Source organism: Rutilus rutilus (assembly GCF_951802725.1).
Source record: "Rutilus rutilus genome assembly, chromosome: 20".
Taxonomy (NCBI): Eukaryota; Metazoa; Chordata; class Actinopteri; order Cypriniformes; family Leuciscidae; genus Rutilus; species Rutilus rutilus.
The window spans coordinates 29888952-29898744 of record NC_140225.1 but is presented as its reverse complement, the minus strand read 5'-3'; the positions used below and the strand labels follow the sequence as shown (position 1 = coordinate 29898744).

Genomic DNA, 9793 nt, shown 5'->3' with positions numbered 1-9793 from the left:
GCAAGCTGCTTCAAACACCCAAAACTAACTGAACTTAGTTTTGGCCCATTTTGTTCGAAATGACGTCACAATAGTTCAGTCTTCGATTACGCTTGAAGTATATCGGGGACGGACAAATACACACAAAGATATGTCAAAATATTCTTGTAAACACAGTGGGTTATGTCTTAAGAGAACATTAACAGTTGAAAAAGAAAACGTATAACAGTAAATTGGATCCGTGCAGCTCTTAAAGTGACGGCAGCCTAAAATTCCTGCTGATGTCTCTATAATAACGTTAATCAAACAACAAAAGACAAAGAGAAAATTCACTCACTGTTCTTGATTGAATAACTTTTGTTGTAATGTATATTTTATTCATAAAAAGTGCAGTGTTATTTTACATTTGATTAAAGTGTCTGTACCTACCTGAAAATCTTAAAACACTGTTTATTTCAATGTTCAGTTGTATTTATTTGTGCAATTGCTAATTTGTTTATTTGTTCTTTTTTAATTACTGAGTATTTACTTGTATTTAATAATGCTTGAAATTTATATTAGTTAGACTAGTTGTTTTTGCTATGGTATTTTTAAACCATAGGCAAAAGTTCCTTGTGTAAGTGTTCTTTAGCCTGTTGATTTTTGTTCATAGTATTTAGCTACAATGAATCAAATGTGAATGATATCTAAGTTTTTTTTTTTTAACCCATTTGGAATCGATAAGCATAATTGGAATCGGAATCGTTAAAATTCAAAAGATACCAACCCAACTACTGACGCAATGTTGAATGAACCGACCGTGAAAGGGAACGTCTCCTGGTTTCCTGACAGGAGGGAATGTAACATACGCTCAGAATCGGGGATCAGATGGTTCTCTCAGTCAAAAGATTCTGATGAAGTGACGTTAGCAGCTGCGTGATGTGCACAACGCCATTCAATAGGGCTTCAGTATAGGAGAAAGAGGGTTTCCCCATAGTGTCAGCTACTGATGCAATGTCTTGTTCCCTCCTCTCAGGAAACCAGGGTCAGGTTGAGTAACCAGAGATATTTCGTCTTGTTTGAGAAGCCATTTCACTCAGATATTTATGAAAATACTATTGCAACTTCAATTCCATTTCATTTGCTGACTCTAACCTCAAGCCAAACATACACTAAAAGTCACAAATCTCCAATTCTGATTGGATTAGTTCTTTAAAGGAAAAAGTATTAATGCAGAAAATTAAGTTTATCCCACCTAGGGCCTCACCTCTGCATGAACTTCTCAAATGCCACACTGGTTTTTACAAATGTGCACTTTTGGTGGTGCTCCAGAAACAGACATACAGCAGATCTGGTTAGTGTCACCCCCTGCTGGTACGTGCCGTAACTACATGATAAAAAAGGATCTTTCTTCATCCATGGCCATTCAGAAGTAACCATGTATCCATGATTTATGTCCACACAGCATATGAATTACAATTATTTCATTATATGTCTGGTTCACTATCTTTGTGGGGACTCTCCATAGACGTAATTGTTTTTATACTGTACAAACTGTATATTCTGTCTCCTTACACTAACCCTACCCCTAAACCTACCCATCACAAAAAACTTTCTGCATTTTTACATTTTCAAAAAAATATAATTTAGTATGTTTATTAACCCATTTCCCTCGTGGGGACTGTTGGCTGGTCCCCATAATGTAGGTGATCTCAGGTTTTACTATCCTTGTGGGGACTTTGGTCCCTGCAATGTAATATAAACCTGTACACACACACACACACACACACACACACACACACACACACACACACACACACACACACACAAACAACAAACATTAATGAAAGCATTACACCACAAAATGGCTTGTAATACATAAACAGCATCATAGTGGATCATCAGATACAACCATGTGTGAACAAAAGTAAAAACAAAAGGTATCCAACAAGAACTATTTGCTTTGAATGTGTGAGACTTCTGATTCATTAGATGCTATAGGTAAATAATAAATGAATAACAAAGAGTATGAATAACAGTAAAACTATTTGCGCTACAAACCAGTGTGCTTATAATTATGATAATAAATTAAAATAATATTATATCAAATACCAATCTGCAATGTAAAGCATTTTTAAATCTAACCTAAAAACTCATTTTTTTTAACTTTAGTATTTTGTATTCCAGTGTGTTCTTTATTGTTGTTGTTATACACTGTGTATTTCTATCTGTGTATTTTTTTTACTTTGTATTTTTTATTGTGTAAATTGCCTTGAGAAGCTGCTTTAAATGCACTATATAAAATAACATTCATTATTATTATTATTATTATTATTATAACTTAGACTGAAGCTAAGAGAGGCTTGCATTTCTAGGTTCAGGGGCCGAATGCTTAAACTGGTAAGACAAGTTAACTTTGCCTTAAAAAAAAAAGGCAAAATGATTAAAATGTAATTTAGCGTTTAATGAATTTGTGAATTTGAAAATTTAGGAAATTAAAACAATGTGTATTTATAAATTACAGTAACCTGGATTAAATACGATTCTAGATTTAAGAAAATAAGCATGATTTCTGAAACATTTTATTTTAGTTATGTTATTTAAAAAAAAAAAAACACTGACATTGTCGTACTTTCATTCTCATTCAACTGGTCAGGATAATTGTTCTCAACAGTCAGTTATGGGGAGAGAGAAGGGACTCATACTGAAGTGTCACTTCTGGATATTATTGACAGAGGGCGCTCAAACACAAAACATCACGCTCGTTTCTACGACATTACCACTAGAGGGCGTTTGCTCATTTCCATTTGTTGGTCCTTGTAAAATTCTAGACCAACCATAGTTGACACAAAACAGTAGTCACATTTGATTATTGAACTATTTAGATCGTTTATGCTTTAAATGATCGGACTTTTTATATGATTCCGACTCGCTTCCGGGTGCATTTCCTTTACTTTGATTTTTTGTTTTGTTTATATACAACCCAGTATAACAGAATGTCAATTCTAAGGATTGACAGCTCCTTTTGTCAAATGACTTTTATGAACCTTCTGCACATCTAGGCGAGGTTAAGCCGACTTCTACGCGATCATCCCTCGGAGATCTCCCTGACTTTTCACCAAATCTCCCAGAGAGGGTCATCCCCCAAAGCTGGCTGAAAAATGGGAGTCCCTGCTGTGATTGACGTTTCGAAAGAAGCCAGTCCAGATGGAGAGGTGTGAGAAAGTCTCTCAGCAATAGAGCCTGAGGGGGAGGAACATTATTCCCTCAACTGCTGAGTCACATGAGCCTCTTTGTTTGGCCCGCAGCAGCTGATATGTACAAACACACGCACATGGCTGGAGCGTGGGACTGGTGCGGCTTTCACCCACCTAAACAAACAATGAAGAAAATCAGCAGGCATCTTAGAAACCAATGACAGTCGGGCAACTAAATGAGTTGGAGAAAATGAGGGATCCTACTGAGCTCCTTAAACCATGTTTGAGTGAGTTCTACTAACTCACACTATCTGTCTTTTATAATTAGCTGGCATCATTATTCATGAGGCTTTCCAGTCCCCCCAGACTAATGAGATGATAGACACCCAATCAGGCTTACGTCTCTACTGAAGTGCCCTGAGATGTATTTGTTGGCTTTGGGAGGGGGAGAACGAGCGTTCCCCTCTCACTCTCTCTCTCCCCTTTTTTCTCCTTGATGTGAACAACTGATGACCCGGGAATGCGCGATCCCCCGGGGATTAGGGTTTGCTCGAGTCTATGGGTATGAAACACTGCCATCTGCCACCGGGCACATTCATATACTCGGCAGAAGGCCACATCGTTTGTTGATTTAAATGGAGAACTTAACTTTCCCAGGACAGTATGACCCTAGCACCCCCACCTCCTATGCAATACTGTCTGTGAGCGAGCGGGAATGAGGCGTATTTTAAGGGATTCCCGTTACCACATGATGATGGATCTCCTTCGCACAATGTGTGTGTGTGTGTGTGTGTGTGTGTGTGTGTGTGTGTGGGTGCGCTGGGATTCTAGGGGTGTGGGAGCATCTCCTCAGTTGATTGGTAGAATGCTAATGATTCTGTGAACGCTCAAAATGGCTTCATCCGAGCTGTCAGAGCCGAAGCACCTGATGCTGCAGACACAAAGTCAGGGTTTGGCCATTGTTGGAGCAGATGCAAGGGAGGTACTTCAGACCATTAGACTGAATGCTAACCCTAAGTGTATAATCAGCCAAAATAACTGATTTCAAGTAGTCGTTATCAGTCTTGGGAAGTAACTAGCTAAAAGTGGCGAATTAGCTACATTTGTCATTAGTGACATGAGCTCAGCTGTAGTGAAGCGTGAGAAAACACTAAGCTGCAAAGATTCATTTCAGTGTGCGTTTCAGAAATGATCCTAGTTTTGATAAAGTGTCTGTTCAATTTAATACTGATTGAGAGCCTTTTTATTTTGGGGGAAAATAAACAGTACTCTGGTTTACATAAGATAATGAACTCCTTCCTAACTATTTTCAATGTAGGCTACACTACCATTCAAAAGATTGGGGTCTATATATATATATAATGTTTTTGAAACATCATGATCTTTCAGAAATCATTCTAAAATGCTGATTTGGTGCGCAAGAAATATTTCCTATTATTATCAGTGTCAAAACCAATATTGCTGCTTGATTCTTTTCTGAAACCAGGATTTTCTTTCAGGATTTTTTTCATTTATTTTATAGAGAAATCTTTAGTAACATTAATTTTTTGTGGGGAAAAATAAACACTACTCTGATTCTATATAAATAAATTGTAACATCTGTTACATATTTAATAAGATTACTCCTTTCTAACTATTTTCAATGGACACTACCAAAGATTAGGATCTTAAAAATATATATTTTTTTAATGTTTTTGAAATCTTTCAGAAATCAATCTAATATGCTGATTTGGTGCGGAATAAATATGTCCTATTACCAATGTTAAAAACAATATTGCTGCTTGATATTTTTTTAAAAACCATGATTTTTTTCAGGATTCTTTGATGAGTTATAATGAGTATATAAATCTTGAGTAACATTATAAATGTCTTTACTGTCACTTTTGATCCATTTAATGCTTCCTTGCATGAATAAAAGTTTATGACATCCTAAAAAATCAGTTGTGTTTGCCAGAGTAATTCTTTAAACTTTACAATTTACAAATTTTACAATTCAAAACTGTAATTTACAAACCGGTAAACCCAACAGCCTTTTCTGCTGAATTAGCAAGACTATGCTGCTACTAAAATCTGTTTTATACTTTTAACATCCTGACAACCACCATAATTATACATGGTTAGATCTATTACAGTTTTTCCCGTATAAGGGAACTTACTGTTGATAAATGAACAGGTTTTTACTGCAGCATTTTTACAGTCTTTTACGGTTAAAGTTAGTATCTTTATTTTTTATTTTTACAATGGTAGTGTAGTTAGCTAAATAAGGGATCATGTAAATCCAGCCGGTTGTTATCGCAGAATAAACCCCGACAGGGTGATCAGGACCCTGACGCAAAGCGGAAAGGTTTATTCTGCTACTCGCTACATAAGTAAATAATTAGACATGAAATATTGATCTGAGTTTAAATATTTTATAAGCTCTTTAAACGCAAAGCTTCCTCAGAGAAAGCAGTTGCTAGCAAGCGACAAGTTCAAACTAGACAGACATTTAAGAGATACGGTGTACAGTCATACCACTTATTACACAGCATTTCACCACATGAATAATTATGGGGATAAGAGATATTGATTTGAGATTAAACTGTTTTATAATTTTACCTGTTTGTTGTATTATAATCCATTACAGTGTACAAAACAATAGTCGCAAAATGGCAGCAGCTGCTTTTGTATGAAACAAGAGAGAGCGAGTCTGTGATACCGATTTAATTAGCTCAGACTTCCACGGGGAAAAAGACTTTCTAGCAATCCTAGCGCAGACTTCAGTGACAGATACCCGGATGAGCCTGTGTTATCAGTTTTTACCGGCTGTTATCGGGGAATAACATACCGCTGGATTGCACGATTGACCAATCAGAATCAAGTATTCCACAGAGCTGTGTAATAAAATGATTAATCAGCTTTGTGTAGCTCCTCTTAAAAAGTGTATTTTAACTACTTTATAAGCAGCTTGTATGTTACAATGTTGAGGTAACTTTCCAATAAACTGTTTATTATTGATGATTATACTTATAATTTGTGACTGTACTTCTCAGATTATTCTTGTTTTGGGCTGGAAACACTGAAACTCAGTGAAAATCATTGTTAAATGTTGGATATAAATGTCCCATATTAGCTACAGAAGAGCTTATCACTAGCATTCCACTAGCATAATTGGTCAGCTAGGACAACAATCCTGATTGTGTGTTAAATACTGTGCCTTTGGTGCACACAATCAGAATTAGGACAAAAAATGTCCGACTTTTGTCTATGCATGAACGTGCATCAGATGCAGCTATTTTAATACATCTGTAAGTTGATATGTGAGGAGTTGCTAAATATGTCGAATCACACTCATCGACAGGACAGCAATCGCTTTGACACCTGTGCTTTGTTTAGTGTCCCTCCTCTCAGGACGGCTTCAGTTATCATGCACTGCTCTCTCCTATAGGAGGACAAGGGTTAGGGTTAGGGTTAACCCTAACCCTAACTCTCGCTCTTATAGAACATCTCTGCTGTTGTCTATGTGATTGGAGTTAAAAAAGCATGGTTTAGTACTGTCCTCATATCCACAAAATAATGTCTGCCATTATCTACCAGAATTTGTCCACTTTATGGAACAAGCCCCAATGATAATGCAAGGAACCGATAGTGCTCTTCCATAGAGGGGTGTTTGATGAGGTGTGTCTTCAGTGGGATTAACAGTGACATGACAAAGTGTCTTGCTGTCTGAATGGCAACGTGAAAAACAAGAGCGTTCCTCAGTCCACACAGAAACTAAACCTTTACAGTTCTGCCTGTCATTCACAAAGTTCTACAAATTCTACCCAACTTCACGCATGTTTATTTACAAAGTACTTCAGCAAATTTGTTCATTTTTAGCAATGCTTCCAGCAACCAGTAAATGCAACCCAGTAAGATGAAACAAAGAAATTAGCTTTTTTGGCAGCAAACACGTAATATGGGTTTGGTTCATACAGGGATAAAAAAGCACCCCATGTGTAAAATGAAATACTCTGCTGTATCTTTAATGCTGTGGGCCTAATTTTCTGCCAGAGGTCCTGGACATCTTGTTCAGATACATGGCATCATGGATTCGATCAAATACCAACAGATAAAAAATCTAAACCTGACAGCCTGTGCTAGAAATCTTATAACGGGCTATGTTTGGATCTTCCAACAGGACAGTGATCCAAAAACAAACATCAAAATCAACACAAAAATGGGTCACTGAGCACAAAACCAAGCATCTGCAATGGCCACCCAGACCTGAACCCCATAGAAGAGGAGTGGGATGAACTGAAGAGGAGAAGCGCCAACATGGATCTGGGAATCTGCAGGATCTGGAGAGATTCTGAATGGAGGAATGGTCTCTGATCTCTCGTCAGGTGTTCTCCAAACTCATCCGGCATTATAGGAGAAGACTCAGAGCTGTTATCTTGGACAAAGGAGGTTGCAAAAAGTATTTCATGAAAGGGGGCAAATACTTGTTCCCAATGTGTTTTGGAGAAATTGTTTTTTTTCATAATGTGATTTCCCCCCCACTTTGATTTTTGCATTTTTTTTTAAATTAAAATATCAAAAGGATTAACAATGCAGATTTATTTTTTACAGCCATCTTTGATCATATTTACCAAGGGGGCAAATAATTCTGACCAGCAATGTCAACGAATCAAAAACATGATGTCACAAGATGCGACCCTAAAAAGGACAGAATGCTCAAGCATGTTTTTTCTCATCATAGTCGTGATGTTGCTCATCACAGTTCAGTACAGGCATCAGAACCGCGTCTCCTCGCTGCAGATCTTCGTTTGTGTGTGTGACGGAGGGATTCCTGACGCTGTTTTGACACTTTTACACATTTTATAAGCTCTTCAAAATACCATCATATGGAGCTACGCACATACAACGAGCGCATTTATCCCAGAACACAGCATCGTTTGGGATGTTCGATAAGTTCCGTCAAAAAATATATACATAATAAAAGCCAGGTTGTGAAAATATCCCTATGCTTTAGGCCCGGTGTTAAAATGCCAATGTGAACGCTAAACGGACCAGCACTACATTTTTTTTTTTTTTTGGGGGGGGTCCGGACCAAACGAACTGAACTACACGTGTGAACCCTTACTTTACAAATCATGCAGTTTGTAAAAAGTGTTTTGAGTTCATAACATAGTATTGTGGAACCACGCGAAAAAAGTCTTTATCAACTGATCTGCCCCTGAAATAATAATATGTGTGAAAATAAATAAAAGTTCTTGGTGTATTTGAGAAATTTTGCAAAAGAGACATGTTTTTCCAATGAGCCTATGTTGAATAGATATGTAGTGCAGAAGCGGTCAGCAGATTGTGTGTAGGCCAGAGACATGCAGATGCTGTCTTCAGCTGTATTTGTTCTTACCAAGTGTCACTGTTTTGCTAAAATGTGCCAAATGAGTGACTTTCTCAGCAGAATGCTCAAGAGGTGCGAGCACCATTTGGGCCGGAGCGAGTGCAGTTTATATGAACCTGTGTTTCCTTAGACAGAATGGAGACTGGGAGTTTAGTCCCAATAAATAGTCTTTCTCACCTCTTCAGTTTGTGTTACTGTGGGAAAAGGAGCCGGTGAAAGTGCCGTTTTCCAGCATTCCTGAACTACACCATCTGTCACAGACATCAGCGTCTCCAGCTCCTTTCTACAAAATTCCAGCAACAGTTTTGCGGGTGATGCATTACAATGAACTCGTAATCAGATTACTTTTTTCAAGTGACTAAAGTAACATATTACTTTTAAATTAACAACAAAATACCTGAGTTACTTTGTTTCCCCATTTATTGACTGACGCCTCTCCTGTGTCCATGTTGAGAGAAATCAGGAGCAGAGGCATTGTGTGTAAACATGATGGTTATTGTAGATGTAGACTGAATGTGAGTGTGCATTTACTCATCTCACTTGCACGAAAACAGATTCAGTATTCCTCCTGCGAACCTGCAATGATTAAATATGTTAAATTACACAAATATACTTTATGCATTTAATCTCACTTTCTTAACCAATGTCTTTCCTGTTGACCTTTGATGATCCAATTCAACCATACGAATAAGCAAAAATGACTTTAGTTAAACATCACATTTGTGTTTCTTTCTTTTTTTTTTCATTAATGAGTGTTGAACTTTCTTCTCCTGCAACCTATTCTTCTGCGATCCAGAATGGCAGAACAGCTGAAAGGTTTGTTTGAGTCGCTCTCTCTACTGTACAGACGTGAATTTGCATTTCCTCCAGCCTGAGGCTTATTCATTTCACTTTTGGTATGAAAGGGCCTTTACATTTGCCAAAGATAAAACTTGTGTTTAAAAATTATGATTATTAAAAATCAAACAAGCAAGCCCAGCCCAGGCGAGGAAAAATAAGGCTAAAGTAACGTAACACATTACATTCCATAAAAAGTAAGGTATTACAATAAGTTACTCTTTAGGGAGTAACGCAATATTGTAACGCATTACTTTTAAAAGTAACTTTTCCCAAGACTTTCCAACAATTAGCCTTTTCTAGCAGTTTTCTGACATTTTGCAGCATCAATATGTATGAATCCCACACTATGTACGAATGTGACGGTAGAGATATGAATCGTTGGCCTGTGGCCCACTTCCTTCAGCCTGGGAAACACCAGAGGCGACAGGAA

The 9793-nt window shown here is 37.4% G+C and overlaps 1 long non-coding RNA gene across 1 annotated transcript; it reads right to left on the bottom strand.

The window, feature by feature from the left end:
- Nucleotides 1–2612: 2612 nt before the first annotated feature.
- On the bottom strand, nucleotides 2613–9312 carry LOC311280183. The gene is made up of 3 exons (XR_014625651.1): nucleotides 8921–9312; nucleotides 8701–8806; nucleotides 2613–3329 (listed from the first exon to the last, which is right to left on the bottom strand). It is a non-coding gene; the product is annotated as an uncharacterized lncRNA (long non-coding RNA).
- Nucleotides 9313–9793: the final 481 nt, after the last annotated feature.